General features: G+C 39.9%; 1 protein-coding gene across 2 annotated transcripts in view; it reads right to left on the reverse strand.

Annotated features, from left to right (window-relative positions):
* Nucleotides 1-16,625, reverse strand: part of PCYT1A (phosphate cytidylyltransferase 1A, choline) — an 872,556-nt gene that overhangs the window by 622,745 nt on the left and 233,186 nt on the right. The gene's annotated exons all lie outside the window — the stretch shown is intronic.

Raw genomic sequence — 16,625 nt, forward strand, 5'->3', positions numbered from 1 at the left:
AGTTGGCAAAGTTTTTTTGTGCGCCTAAAATACATAAAAGCATGGTTAACCATCCAGGTTGTCCCACTGTATCTGCTTGCAATTATGTAACCCATAATCTGGCGTGTTTTTGCATCAATTTTTGTTAAAAAAAAAAAGGTGATACAATTACCTTCATACATCAGAGACAGTTTTGATTTTCTGGATAAAGTAAAGAAAATAACATGGCAGAAGAACATGTTTTTTATAGTGATAAATGTAGTCAGCCTATAAACTAGCATTAAAAATAGTGATGGCATAGAAGCTACAGAATTTCTTCTGGGGAAGAGCCCCAGTACACAGTATATCATAGAACCGACATTGTTCTTCATAGGTAGGTACTAGGATATTGGCCCAAAGTAAGCCTAGCTAACAAGGTAACCTGGCTTACGCCACCCAAGAAAGTTTGTTTGGAAGATAACATATTTGAATTTGATGTCTTTCTGTATCATCAGAAGTGTGGGACAGCTATGGGGGCAGCTTTTGCCCCCACATATGCTAATTTAATTATGGGTCTTTACAAAAATCTATATGTGTATAGGAATGTTTTTTTTTTTGAAAACATGTTGTTCACTTTTACAGATACATTGATGATTTGATTTTTGTTTGCAAGGGTCTATGCAGAGGTGGAAAAGCTTGTTCAAGAACTGCAGTAAACAGGTATGAGATCAAGTTTGATGGGTTACAAAAAGGAAAGAGTAAATTATCTGGATATTACAACAGAAGGGCAAGAAGATGGTAAACTTAAAACTAAAATATTTAGAAAAATGGGGCAACCAAACTATGTTGCATGGAACTAGATGCCACCCCCCACTATTTCTTCCATTCTTTATGGGGAAGTGACAGGAAGGAATGTGAGAAGGAAGTTCAAAATAGAGCTAACATGTTTATAGAAAGGGGCTATGAACCAGAGAAAGTATGATTGGGGTATAATAAAGTAATGAATAAAAAAGTGAATAAAGCACAGAACATAATAATGCAGAAAAAGAATGCAGAGAAAAAGAAAGTGAGTTATATTTTGTGTGTAAGTATACTAATTTTTCTAACATTTTAGAGAAAATAGTTGGGTATTGGTACACTGCGGTGGTGGTGCTGCAGTAGCATTGTCGCCTCACAGTTAGACGTTGCACGTTCGATTCTCAGTTACAGCGTCTTCTGTGTGTCGACATGCGTGAATGGGCATTCCTTCATTGAAGGTTGTGCGTTAGGCCCGGCAAGCCAGCACGTAAAAATCTATTGCCAATCATTAGCGGACCGGAGTTCCGCTGTGGCGACCCCTAACGAGGAGAAGCCGAAAGACCGTTTTAGTTGGGTATTATTGGTCCTATATATAGAAAGAAACATCCTGCCTAAAAAAATGGTAAACTTTGTTTTTCATATAAAATAGGCATGAGTCTTAAGGACGTTAGTACATGGAAAATTTGAGAGACCAAAAAATATAGAAAATATAGTGAGATATGAAACTTTTGCATGTGACAATTGCACAGTATGAAAACACATAGTTGACAGTTTTGAAAGCATTAATGGAAAAAAAAATTGGCAGAAGAGACAGCTTCACTTTCAATAGTGAAAATATTATATACAGTTTAAAATGCCCTTGTGGATTATTTTATATTGGGGAGAGCAAGAGAAGTTTTGCTGCAAGATTAAAAGAGCTTATAAGGGACATAAAGAAGCAAAGATGTCAGAGTCCTGTAGCTATGCACTTTAAGGAACACCATAATGGAGACCCACAGGTGTTACAGGCAACTATTTTGGAACAAGTAAATACTAGGTTTAGTACTGATGAAAAAAAATAAAGGCACATTTAAGAAGGAAGGAAGCAATATTTATTTTAAAATATGATACAATGTTTCCAAGAGGTTTGAATAGGGAATTCTCTTGGAAGCATTTAATATAAGAAGGTTAAAAAGAATACCAAAAGTTAACTTTTTTAGTGAATTCTTAATTGGATGATTATTTAATTGATCAAATGTATGTATTTAAGTGTATGCTTACCAGGAGAAAGATGTACTCTGAAAAGGCTTTTCTGAAAGCTGAGGTGCCAGAGAAGTGTTACGTGCTCTTAATGGAATAAGAGTTTGAAGTTTTGCTGTTAACTTTTACTGCAGAAGTTATTTTTTTTATTTTAATAAATCAGTCTGTGTACTAAACTAAGTGAATTCACCTGGCCTGGAACTTGTGATGTGAGGCTTGGTTTGTTCTACAGTGTGGTACTGTATAAATATAAAGTAAATATACACTTAGAAATTTGCTGACCATGTTGGTGAGGTGATCTTCAGACCATTTTCGGCCACAAACTGGGCCAGTTAGGCATTAACAATTTCAGCATACAGTTACTGTCCAGTAATGCTGTACAATACAAAGTGTGCAAAAGACAGAGAAGTACTTGACATAAATGTATATGAATACAGGAAGCAGAGAGACTACAAATGAAGTGGCGCTATACAGTGAATAATGTAGTATTTTACAGAGAAAATAAATGACATTTGCAAGTAGCATGAAATATTTATAACATAGTAGGGGTGGTCGGCAAAATATAGTTATTGTAGGTGGTTATCAAACATATGTACACGTTTGTGACCGTCCACATACTGCAGACTATTAGATGCAAGAAAGTAAAGTCCTGTGCAAATCTGAGTTAATTCCCAGATATCACATTTATCCTGTGTCAAAACAGTGATACATTTCTCCCTAAAAGTACTGAATCATTGTTTCTTGAATTTACTTAATTCCTACTTCAGACCATTAAGCTAGGGTAGTTAGCATGAACTATATCACTCAAGCTAAAATATGTAAACTTATGAATGAAAACTCAGCTATGCATACAGATGTAAATTTTAAATGGTTTATTCAGGGAATATGCATAAAGGAACATACCTCAACCACTGATCCTAGGAACTATCGCCCTATTAGCCTGACGAGCCTGGTCTGCAAAGCCCATGGAATGTATCATCATGGAACTCATAAACAAAGACATAGGTAACCTCCAAACTCTGGACCCCACCCAGTTCGGGTTTGTGAAAGGCAGATCATGCCTTCCAGACCTGATCAACTTCTTTGAGGCAGTCAACAAAGCCATAAACGAGGGTAAGGTGGTTCACACAACCTATCTTAACCTCGCCAAGGCTTTCGACACCATCCCTCATTCTGGAATTATAGCTACACTCACTAAACTAGGTATAAATCCCTACATCACATGATGGGTTGCCAACTGGCTCACTGACAGAACCCACACTGTGAAAGTTGCAGACTCCAAATCTGACTTCAAACCAGTGACAAGTGGAGTACCACAGGGTTCAGTCCCGGGACCTCTCCTGTTTGGTATCTACTTCTCTGAAGTACAGGCTAACACAGAAAGCCTCTGGCTAACGAAGTTTGCAGATGACTGCAAACTAGGAACCATAGTCAAGTCCCCAAATGATGTGGACATCCCACAGAAGGGCCTCACTGAGACAGATGCCTGGTGTCAGAGGCATGGCCTCAAGCTCAATGCCAAAAAGTGCAGTGTCATCCCCTTTGGTAAAAACTCTGTACCCATGAACTATCATATAAACAGCAGTCTACTTAACGCCGAATGTGTGATAAGAGACCTTGGGACCCAGGTGGACAGTAGTCTCTCCTTTGATAATCACATCGCCACAGTAGTCAGGAAATCCTTCTATGTGGCACACCTCATCACAGAAGGGTTCTCATCTAGGAAAAAAGAGGTTATTGTTCCCCTCTACTTGGAACTCAGACCCATTATAGAGTACAATGCCCCTTTTGGAATGTACCTCACAAGAAATCTGCAGCAGCTGGAAAGGCCTCAGAAGTACCTCACAAAGACGATTACTGGCCTCAAACAGATGCCCTACACTGACCGTCTCAAAAAATTCTAGCTTTACTCTGTAGCATATCGCCTACTCCGGGGAGATCTCTGCCTAACATATAAAGCTATGTTTAAACCCAGAACTGTTGGACATGCTACACCTAAAGAAATCCTAATCCCTCCGAGCTACACACTCTAGGGACCTAAACCTTGTCACCACAATAAACAGGACATGCTGGAGGGATAGATTCCTGTCCCAGAGACTTCCTACAATCTGGAACAAGCTACCCATCTATGTCAAGCAAAGTTCCTCATTAGCACTCTTCAAGAAAAATCTTGATGAGTGGATGGGAAATAGGAAATACACCCCGGGGATCACTTCTGTGGCTCTGCTCGACAGGGGCACAGGAAATTAACTTTCTTGGGTGGCGTAAGCCAGGGGACCTTGTTGGCTAGGCTTATTTAGGCCCTTGGGCCGATAGCCTAGTGAACCTATGAACCTATGAATCATCATCTTTTAGTGTCAAAGGGAATGCCATTAAAGGATTATGTTTAAAGGCTTGAAATGCACTTTTCTTTTCAAATAAAGAAGTGTTCTCACACATCTTTATGAATGCAAACACTTTCTTGTGTGAAAAGAAAAATGCATTTTGCAGCCATTAAAAATATAAATTAAATTTTAAAGACTGCTTCCGACCAGGAAAGATTAAATGTAGTGAGCCGTGTTTATGGCATTAATATTCCGGGAGGGCAGGGGGCTGTTATGCCATGCCAGCTCTAATTATGCTGATTTAATGTAAGGTAAGTAACTGTAAATTAGTTATGTAATTGCCAAACTGTTAATTAACACTCTGGCAATTACATAACTAATTTACAAGTACTTGCCTATGCTAATCCAGCAATTAGAGCTGGAACCTACAACGTTATAACTGTATTCTGGCTGCCACTGAATATTAATACTGTAAACACAGCTCATTACATTTAGTCTTCCATGTTTGGAAGCAATCTTTAAAAACTGTTTATTTATATATAGGTGGGAAATTACCTTTTTTTTTTTTTTTAAGTGTTTGCTTGCATAAAGATGCAAGCAAACACTTTTTCATAAAAAAACAAAAGGCTGTTTCATGCCTTTAAGTGTGATCTTTAAGGCCAACATTTACTGTACAAAACAACCTTTTAGGTATCACTTCAAGAACTTTTAAAAGGTTGTTATAACCAAACACATCAGCAAATGGATTGTCTTTAGAAATTGTTTTCAGAAAAATGAAGTATACTGTAATACAGTGAAAATAAACTATAAGAACAAAAACAATATATGTAAAAGCAATTCTGATGCTAGCAAGAAAGGCTAATAACAAATATGAATGCATGCATGTAACACACACCCACATATATATATATATATATATATATATATATATATATATATAAGAGAGTGTAGTGTGTGTGTGTGTGTGTGTGTGTGTGAGTGAGAGAGTAGGTACCCCAAGTGGAGGAGATATGATGTTAAGAATTTATTTAATTAATATTTTATGGTAATGATAAACCTGTTGCTAAGCAGAACTGATTACAGAATTATAGATCAGTGTGTATTTTGAATCTAATCAGCCACTATAGCTAGAAAGCACGTGCATATAAGTCAATGAGCACATGCGGGATCAGTGCCCTTTTGTGTAGTCAGGTGAATGTAAGCTCAAATGGAGATGCATATGAGTGTGTTAGAAGTAACAAGTCAGTCAGTAAGAATATGAAGTACAAAGTATATGTACAAGTTACAGCTCCTGATGTGTGTATGCACAATAAACGATTTGAACGTGTACCCACCCCTAGTGTCTCATTTGAATACATGAGACATGCGACATGGTGTCAGAATGAGATCTGAAGTTAAAGCAGCTCACAAACCACTAGGCACAGAGTAGAAGTGGAGTAATATCCAGGAGTGAACTCGCAAACAGATCAGCAGTTATTCAAAGTTGCTTAAATTCATTTCTAATGATTTTCAATCGCCAAACATGTGGCATAGCATTCAAAGTGTTCAACATAATTTTAGCGATGTTCGAAATGTCCAAGCTAGCAGCATAATATTTAAAGTGCTTGAAGTGTTTAAAATGTTCAAAACGGCTAAAATGTCCAAAATGTTTTTCAATGTCCCACTTTTTCACAGTAACTGAAACTTTTCAAAGTGTCCAAAGTGTCTGGAGAATTCAAGGTATTTGCAACATTAAAGTAAAGCATTTTTGAAAGAGGTTGCTGTGCACTTGAGCAAAATTACAAATACCAGGTCTATACTTAATGTTTAAACGAATTTTGTTGTTATGGCAAAGGGATTTCACAGACCTGAACCACTGGTATTTGATAGTAATATTGCTGAGAATTGGTGAGTGTTTGAGCAAGAATATAATATTTTCATACAGGGTGCATTTTCTAACAAAGACACACATACAACAGCATTTACACTTCTCAATTTAGCTGGCTCAGAGTCCAATGAGCAGGAACGTTCATTTGTGTATGCACCCGCCGTGAATGCAGGGGAGGGGGAGAACTGTCATATTGTGACACACTGAAACACGGGAAAACTGAGTGCTTAAAAGATAAATTTACAGAAATGTGTAACCCTCAATCGAATATTACAATGTAAAGGCACAAATTTTACACAAGAAATCAAACGCCTGGTGAAACTATTGCAGCATATGTTACAGACTTAAGAAATAAAGCAAAAATATGCAGGTTTGGTAATCTACAAGATGAGCTGAAAAAAGGCCATCCTGTATGTGGTGTTAATAATGATGCAAAGAGAAAGATTTTGCTTTGAGATAGTCGATTAACATTGAGCAAAGCCACTGAGATCTGTCAAATACATGAGATTACAGAAAAGCATACAAATATGCTTACGAATGAGAAAGGCATGTCTGCAGTATCTGCTAGTGCGAATTTTGACAGTGTGCAGCACAAAGTTAAGATGAAAATAAATATAAACATAGTGGCAGTGCCACACCCAACCTCAAAGTTAACTGCCACAATTGTGGAGGCAGTCATGAACCTAAACGGGAAAAGCATTTAGCTTTTGGTCAGCAATATTACAAATGTAAAAAGTGGAATAATTTCAAAAGGCTTTGCAAGTCTGAAGTGTTGCAAACATATTAAGAGAGAGAGTATCCGAAGAAGCAAGTAGATCAGATACTGACTGTAGCAAACTCTGAGAGATGTGAGCAAAATTTCTGCGTTAATGGTGTACCTGTGATTGATGAAACAAGTTAATACAGTAAATTATCAGTTGTCAGCAAAAAGTGAAATATTTTGTACTGTATAAATTAATGGGAAACCTGTAGACCTTAAAGTAGACACTGGATCTAAGTGCAATGTTATATCAGCACAAATGTTTGCTGAAGTAAAAGCTGGTGAGAAACTTGATTCAGCAAAGGGTGCAAAACTACTTGCTTATGGTGGTGAAGAGCTTCAAACTGATGGTGCATTAGTTCTTTCATGCCATTCTGCTGGAAACAGCTATGACTTCCAGTTTTACATAGCCAAAAGATGCGTGCAGTCACTGTTGGGCCTCAAAGACAGTCTGAGAATGGGACTGACTTCATTTAACAAATGGTTCATCATATAAGTCTGACTAGCAATGACAGTTTTACACAGAACATTTTTAGTGAATATGTTGATATTTTCAAAGGCTTGGTAAACTTACAGTCACATATGCCACAAATTTAAACCATGAAACAAGTCCACTTGTTAAGCCAACACAAAGATTCCAATAGCAATGTAGAGTAATGTAAAAGCAGAAGTAGACAAAATGGTCAATTTAGGTGTCCCTACTCCAGTAGAAGAACTGACTGAATGGGTATCCTCCATGGTCGTAGCTCATAAGAAAAGCTCGGATGATCTTCAAATATGTACTGATCCAACAGACTTAAACACAGCACTTAAGTGTCCTCATCATCCAATGAGTACAGTAAAAGAGGTAGCTGCTCTCATGCCAAATTCCACTGTTTTTTCAGTCTTAGATGCAAAAAGCTCTTTTTGGCAAATTTTTCTGGATTGCAACTCTTCATTGTTAACCACATTCAGTATGCTATCTGGTAGATGCAGATTTTTAAGAATACCATTTGGAATTAATTCTGTCAGTAAAGTCTTTCAACGTGCCATGGAACAAACTTTTTTGTAGTTATCCATGTGCTATTACAGTACACGACATTGGAGGCAGTGACGGAGACGAATAGAACAGAAATCTCAGGAAAGTTCTAGACCATGCACGTGAAGTAAATCTCAAACTGAATCCTCAGAAATGTAAATTCAAACTGAAAAAAGTTAAATATGTGGGACATTTGTTTACTAGTTCTGGCTTACAACCAGATTCATCTAAGCAAACCGCAATTGTGGAAATGCCAGTTCTAAAGAATGTTACATCTTTGCAATGTTTTCTAGGTATGGTCAACTGTTTATGAAAGATCATCCCAGACTTGAGTGAGCTTTCTGTACCATTACATGAGTTGACACACAAAAATGTAAACTGGCCCTGGATGGAAAACCACCAAAGAACATTTGATATTCTAAAGAAGAAAACTGCCAGCCAGCCCACATTGAGATATTACAATATTAAGACCTGTAACTATTTCTTGTGATGCTTCAAGGTACGGCCTTGGCACAGCTTGTCTTCAAGAAGGCATACCAGTAGCCTATGTGTCAAGAACTTTAACTCAACCAGAGATGCATTATGCATAAATAGAGGAAGAACTTTTGACAGTAGTGGTTGCATGTTTGAAGTTCAGTGATTATATTTATGGCGGACTTATCCAAACAGAGACTGATCACCAACTACTGGTGACAACTTTGAAAAAGCCAATACATACAGCATCTGCTTGGCTGCAACGCATGATGTTAAAATTGCAAAAGTACAACTTCAATATTGTTTACAAAAAGGGCAAACACTTGTACCTTGCTGATGCTTTGTCATGCACACCTAGACAAATGACAGAGCAGCATAAAATGAAACAGCAGAATTGAAGTCATAAAAGTCAGAAATGTTTTATCATCACAGCTTGATGAACTCAGAAGTCACACAGCTTCAGACCCAATTCTCCAGAAGATGAAAAACATTATCAGTCAAGGATGGCCAACACGACAAACCAGTTTACCACTTGACATTCAGCAGTATTTTCCTTACTGAGATGAGCTCATGATGGAAGATGGAATAATCATGAAAGGTCCAAAAGTGCTTATTCCTAAAGCATTACAACAGGAATATATCAAAATTTTGCATCATGGTCACCCATGTACTGATTCAACCAAAAGGGCAAGAGGCCTTGTATTTTGGCCTTCTGTGTCTAAAGATATACAGAAGGAAACTGTAATGTGTTCAATTTGCAACAGCACCAAACCACATCAACAAAAAGAACAGCTTCAGCTACACTAAATTTCTGAATTACCATGGTCGACAGTTACTGTAGATATTTTCGAATGGAATAGTCAACATTACTTGGCATTAGCAGATTCTTACTCAAATTGGTTTAAAATTGACCTACTTTCCTAACTTGATGTCCAACACAATCATTACAAAACTGAACAGACATTTTTCTGTTCATGGTAGTCCACACAAAGTCCTGTTTGACAATGGTGCACAGTTTACTAGTCATCAGTTCAAGAAATTCACTGAGTCTTGGGACTTTGTTCATATTACCAGTATTCCTGAGTATCCACAAGCAAATGGTTCAGCTGAACGTGCAGTTCGCAGTGCAAAGTATTTGTTCAAGAAATCCAAAAGAGATGGTACTGAAGTTTTCCTTAACCTACTCGATCTCAGAAACATTCCATGATGCAACTTGCTTGGCTCACCTGCTCAAACACTGATGTCCACACAAACACGAACAACTCTTCTGATAAGCAAACAATTGTTGGTACCAAATGCAAAGAATAATATACAGTGGTCAAGGCTCTCCTTTCGAGAAAACATCAATTACAAGAGTTGCACTATGATAAGACCAGTAAATCTCTGTGATCACTGTTACAAGGAGAAGTTGTGAGAATGCAAACATCCAAAGGTTATGATGGTGTAGGAATCGTGAAGGACATCTGTGAGGAACCGAGATCTTACATCATAGAATCTGAAGGAACAGATTACAGAAAGAATCGTAGACATGCGTTACCTGTCTCATAACCAGTGCCACAGCAGATTGCCTGTGCCAGTGACTTGTCAACTGTTCGAATTCAAAATGACAGTGTGCTTTCTTCCAACAACTCTGATGTAAACCCATGTGTTCCAGTACTGAATGAATCCCCGGAGACTGTGCCTGTTGCTAAACCCAGTCAGAATTTCTACATAACTAGATCAGGTAGAATTTACAAACCCAATCCTAAATACACAGCAACATGGACTTGAAATCAGTTATATTTTGTTGAAGTATTGAAATAATGTCTAGTTCTTAAGTATGGCTTTGTTCTTATATTATGCAATCTTGAACAAAATTAATGGTGGAGGATGTGGATCAGTGTGTGTACTGAATGTAGTCAGCCACTGTACCTAGACAGCACGTGCAAAGAAGTTGAAGAGCAGCAAAAAGGAGACGATGCCTGAAGAAAGTAAACCACTGGAGTGTAACAAGTGAAAATATGTAAGCAAAATCACCAAGTAGTCCACAGCAGATGTAAAACACGAATTTTAATGACAAAATAAAATGCAGATAAGCGCTAAAATGCATTTCAAATTACATTCTTACAAATGCAAAGAAAGTTACAATCAGCAAATCAGATCAAAGTGCATCTGGTGTTATTAACTACCACAGTAACTTTACCAATTCATTTTTAAATCTGCAAGCACTATATATTACGATGGAAAGCATGCATATAAATGTTTTCAAAATAAAAGTATACATAAATACTAACCTAACAAATATGTATACATATACTATCATAAAAATGCATTAACCTAAAAAATTTATATATATGTGTATATATGTAGATGCTAATAAAATACATAATATATAACAAAAAATAATAATAATAATACTAAAGCAATAATAAAGCAAAAAATGCATAACAATGAATTATACACGAGTTATTTATTTTTCAAAGGTCTTGCTCTTAAGGTGGGTTGCATGGATATACTATCATTTAGCCCAGGATGATAAAGTGCTTGTAATAAAAAAATCCACTTAAGTTCTGCCTGATAAGTTCTATTCGTAAGGTCTTCCTTATTAATATGGTCATGAATTTATTCCAATACTAAGAACATAAAAGTATGTTCCATGTCAGTGTTAATCATGTTTTGCCAATGCGCTTTAGCTAATCCCCTTATGTGCACAGTATACATGGCCACGGATGCGCTCTCGTAGGTGCCTGTTCATCTTTCCTACATAAAATGAGCAACAACCATTGCACAATGCAAGACAGACTAAATCCCTGGAATTACAATCAGCTGATGGCAAATATGAAAAAGTACAGTTTTGTACCTACCATAAATGTAGATGTCCGATAGGAATGCATCTGCAGTCCTTGCAAATGGGTTGTCCTGTCGTCAGGCAGCCCTTCGGTCGGCCGGATTCCAAAGTCTGGGTCTGGCCTCGGCTGGTGTCGCACTTCACCCGACGTCATAGCTGCAGTTATTCGGGTATAAAGGCATCAGCCGACGCCATTTTCCTCAGTGTTTCTTGCCCCAGATGCCAGGTGCCCTCTTGGAAGGCTAAATTTGGATAAATGCCAATGATTCCAAATAGTAGAGAGCGAACACAAAAAATAAGCATGTATGTACATATATACAAACAAATACACCATAATAGATCCCCCAGCTAGCTATAAGATGGGCAAATACCCTAGGAGTACCACAGAGGGAAGGGGTGGGTAATCCTGACTGCAGATGCATTCCTATCGGACATCTACATTTATGGTAGGTACAAAACTGTACTATGTCCTTCAAGGATGCATCTGCAGTCCTTACAAATGGGTAGAATACCATAGCCAAACTGGGGAGGAGGAAAAGGAGATTATGGTGTAGTTAGGATCCCTTGCAAAACAGCAGTGGCAAAACCTGCTCGGGATCTAGAGTATAAAGGTAAATTATAATGCTTGGCAAATGTATGCACGGAGGTCCAAGTAGCAGCCTCTATAATGTCCTTGGTAGCCACTCCTCGTAAGAAGGCTGTGGTAGTGGCTGTAGCCCTTGTAGAGTGAGGCCTGATGTTTTCTGGAGTTTTCTTTCCATGGTAGGAGTAACAAAATCTAATGCAATTTCCTCTCCACTTGGAGATTGTCTGTTTTGAAATTGCTTTTCCTTCCCTTCCTGTTGCATATGCTACCAGTAGCTGGTCAGTTTTTCTATTGTCCTTGGTCCTGTCCAGGTAGTAGCGTAACTGTCTATGTACATCCAAGGTATGCAACAGTCTTTCTCCCCTGTTCTGTGGGTTGGGGAAGAATGTAGGTAGGTGGATAGCCTGATTTAAAGACACTCTGGATACCACCTTAGGCATAAATGTAGGATTTGTTCTCATGGATACTATCTTGATGGAAGATCAGGAAGGGTTGCACTGCCATTAATGCCTGTAGTTCAGATACCCTTCTTGCTGAAGTGATTGCCAGCAGGAAAGCAGTCTTCCATGATAAGTATTGTAATTCTGCTGTTGCTGCTGGTTCAAAGGAGGAAGTGTCAATTTTTCTAGCACAAAGTTCAAGTCCCATGCTGGCAATGGTGGTTTCCTAGGAGGTTTTACATTTTTAATTCCTCTCAGAAACTGCCTGAGCAGAGGATGTGAGAAGACAGGAGGATCCAAGCTGTATTCTGCTGACATAGCTGATGCATGTATCTTGATGGAAGAATAGGACAGGCCTGTGTGGAAGAGCTCTGCCAAGTATTCCAGGATGTTGGCTATGTTTACCAGTGACACATCTTCTCCCTTTGCAGTACTCCAAATGAGATATCTTTTCCATTTTGCTGAATATTTTTTTCTTGTTGAGGGTCTGCGAGCCTCAAGGATAATGTCTTTAACCCTTTGGGATAAATTTGGGTTAATTGATCTTATGCAATGTTCCAGGCAGTCAGCTGCAGAGTTTTCAGGTTTGGATGCAGGATGTTGTAGTTGTTCTGTGTTAACAGCAATGGAACCAGGGGTAGTGTCCATATTTGTTCCCGAGACATGCTCCTTAGTAATGGGTACCAATGTTGCCTTGGCCAGTCTGGAGCTATCAGAATGATCCTTGGACGGTCCTCTTTGATCTTCAATAGCACCTTGTGCATCAAATGAAGTGGTGGGAATGCATATGCTGTCAGGTTTTTCCAACTGAAAGATAGGGAGTCCACCTTCCAAGCAAGTGGGTGGTACGTCCTTGTGCAGAATTTCTTTAGCTGGTGATTGCGTGGGGATGCAAATAAGTCTATTTCTGGGAGTCCCCATTTTCTTGTAATGGTTTTGAAGATGTCCGGATGCAGCATCCATTCGTGGTAGTCCTGCTTAATATGTCTGCTAGAATGTTTTCTTTGCCTGGTACAAAAATTGCTTGTAACTGAATGTTGTAGCTCAGAGCCACATTCCAGAGGTCCAGTGCCATCCGGCATAGAGGGTACGAATGTGTGCCTCCCTGTTTGTTGATGTACCACATAACTGTGGTGTTGTCTGTCCTTATCATCAATTGACCTTCTCGGAGAAATGGTCTGAATGTCTGAATTGCCAATTTTACTGCCAGCATTTCCTTTAGATTTATGTGTAGGTGCAGCTGGTCTTGAGTTCATAAGCCTTGTATGCACTTGTCCAGCATGTGGGCCCCCCAACCGAGGTCTGAGGCGTCCGTTGTGATGGTTTGGCTTGGTTGAATGCTGTAGAAGGGCAATCCTGTGTTTGATTGACAGGCCTGAGCCCACCATAGGAACTCTTGCTTCAGGCATGGGATTATTGGGATTTGGGTTTCTAGGCTGTGCTTGTGTTGAGACCATAAATTCTTTAGGTACCACTGTAGCTTTCTCATATGCAGTCTGGCATGAGGGACCAGTATTATGCAGGATGCCATGAAGCCCAGGGCTTGCAGTACTTTTCTTGCTGTTAGATGGTTCTGCTTTGTTAATGCCAAGAAGTAGAGAGGTAGTTGCTCTTGTTTTTCTACTGTTAGGAATGCCATTTGCTTTGATGTGTCCAGCTCTGCACCCAAAAAGGTTATTCTTTGGGATGGTATCAGCCTTGACTTTTTTATATTGACTGTATATCCCAGGGCTTGTAGCAGGTAAATGACCCTTTGTAAGTCTTCTGTTAGCTTGTTTTTGTTGTCCGCTTGTATCAGGCAGTCGTCCAGGTAGGGGTAAATTTGGATTCCCTGAAGCCTGCAATGAGCAATTACTGATGCCAGGCATTTCGTGAATACTCTGGGCGCAGTAGATAAGCCAAAGGGCAATGCTGAGAATTGATAATGATCTGATCCTGCAAGAAATCTGAGGTATCTTCTGCAATTTGGTCGTATGGGGACGTGCAGGTATGCCTCCTTGAGATCTAGAGTTACCAGCCAAGACTCCTTGCCCAGCATGGGAAGAAGCAGCTGTAGAGTCAGCATTTTGAATTTTGGAACAATGAGGAATGTGTTTAAAGCGGACAGGTCGAGAATAGGCCTCCATTTGCTCTCTTTTCTTGGTACCAGGAAGAGTCTGGAGTAAAATCCCTTTCCTTGCTCCATAGATGGTACTTTTCCACAGCTCTCATCCTTAATAATTGAGATATTTGTTTTAGAGCTTCTGCCTTTTGATTTGGAGGTAGGTTTGGCATTCCTCTCTTCCCTGGTAGAGTATGGAAGTGAAACCTGTAGCCTTGGTCTATTGTCTGTAAAATCCACTTGTCTCTTGTGATGTAATGCCAGTTTATTGAAAATAAGGCTAGCTTCCGCCTAAGGGTGCTTCTAGTTGTTCCCTGGTAGGCGGTGCCAGTGCCAAGTCACTGTGATTGCCCTGTAGTTGTGATGGTGGCTGTATCTGTGGCTGTACTTCGCTTGTTGTTACCTGCCACTGGCGCCCCTGTAGGCACCCCTGGATTGGTTTCTGCCTCTTGAACGCCTATTCCTGCCTCTCTGAGTTCTGGAGGAGTCTGGAAAGGACCAATTCTTGGAGGGCCAATTTCTGCTAAACCTTGGCGGTTGGACCTGTAAGAAATCTTTAACTGTTTGGACAGATTTTGCCTTCTCTTCCATCTTCTTCAGCACCTGTTGTGCAGGAGAGCCAAACAAATTGATCTTATCCATAGGAGCATCTAATAGTTTGGACATGACATGGTCTGGTAAGGCCTGCTCTTTTAACCATGCATGCCTTCTGATAATTGTGCCAGTCATGGCTGATCTAAAGGAAGCCTCCAGTGCATCATAGCCGCATTTTAAAGAATGGTTACTGACTTGCTGAATGTTATGTACCATTTCCTGAACAGATTTTTTGTCTAATGCTTCATCAGAGGACAGTTTTTTGGTTAACTGGTCTAGCATAAATTCTTGATACTGGATCATGTGAAATTGACAGTTCAAGGCCCTAGCTGAAAGAGTAGCAGAAGTGTAAACTTTTTACCCCATCTCTAAGGATCTGGATTCCCTTTCAGAGGGAGGGTTTTAGCAGAGGTAGCTGCTACAGACTTAGGCCCTTGGGAGATAGTCTCGGATCTGCAAAAGGAGCCTTATACAAATGGTAATGCGTGTCCGGGACCCTGTAGTATCTATCAGGCTTAGCAGGGGCCGGAGGTAGAGAATCAGGAGCAGTACAAGCATCATTAAATGCATCATCTACAACAGAAAGAACTGGAGGTATGGCTAAAGGCCTATGTTGTGGTAAATGCAGAAAGGTTCTAAGCCTTTTTCTGGAGTCTGAAAAATCCTGGCCCTGCCACTGAAATTGTTCCCTCATAGCATGCAAGGTTTCCCCAAAGGAAAATTCCTCAGGCGGAGAGGCAGAAGGGATGGACTCTTCAGCATCAGAGTCTTCATAAGGGGAGAAAGGGGCCTCTGGAGGGTCTGTATCATCTGAATCATCAGAGGAATCATCTGTGGAAATAGGCTGAGGGGGCTCTGCTCTAGGCCTCTTCTCTGGAGGAGGCTGAGAGGCCCTGTCTGGATGAGGTTGGGATCCCCGGATTAAAGAAATGAGATCCTCTGCTAAACTAAGCATTTGTGAACTAGAGCTAGGCCTGTGAGAGGGGGGCTTAGCAGGCACAGTTTTAGTAGTCTTAGCTGCTTTAGCCCTGGCAAAGGCCTTAATGGACATGGCTGCAGGTGGCCTAGCAGCTCCACGTGCAGGGGTTGAAATATCCAAGGGAATAGTGTCAGATAGTTCCTGAGAAACTGCAACAGCAGGTGGGATTTCAGAGGCCGACTCCACCAGGTTGGAAGAGGCCTCGGTAGAAGGTAAGTTTTCGGCTGAAGGAAGAACCGCTTGCTCGGTTTCAGCCGAAACCGAGACACTCGCGGTTGGCTTAACCGCGGTTTCGGCCGAAACCGCGGACCGCGAGTGTCGGTCCTTTTCCTTGCGTTTTTTAGACATTTGCGTAGTCGGAGGATCCGACGGCATAATATAAGCGAAATTGGAGCCGAAAAACTCCTCAGCAAATTCAGACCGACGTCTAAGCGTCCGCCGGTTAAAAGAAGCACAGGCTAGACAAGCTGCTACGTCGTGGTCTGGGCCTAAACAGGGTAAGCAGTAAGAGTGGAAATCTTTATGAGGTATTTGTTTCCCACAAGTTAAACAGTTATTCACTTTTTCTGACATCGGCTGAGGCAAGAAAGAGTCCCCAACGGGTACTTAGCTTTTAGAAGTCTTAGTAGTATTCGGTAGTAGTAATCTCTGGTTCTGACC

This window comes from Protopterus annectens, chromosome 4.part1 (genome assembly GCF_019279795.1).
Source record: "Protopterus annectens isolate FY-2018-M chromosome 4.part1, PAN1.0, whole genome shotgun sequence".
NCBI classification, from domain to species: Eukaryota; Metazoa; Chordata; order Ceratodontiformes; family Protopteridae; genus Protopterus; species Protopterus annectens.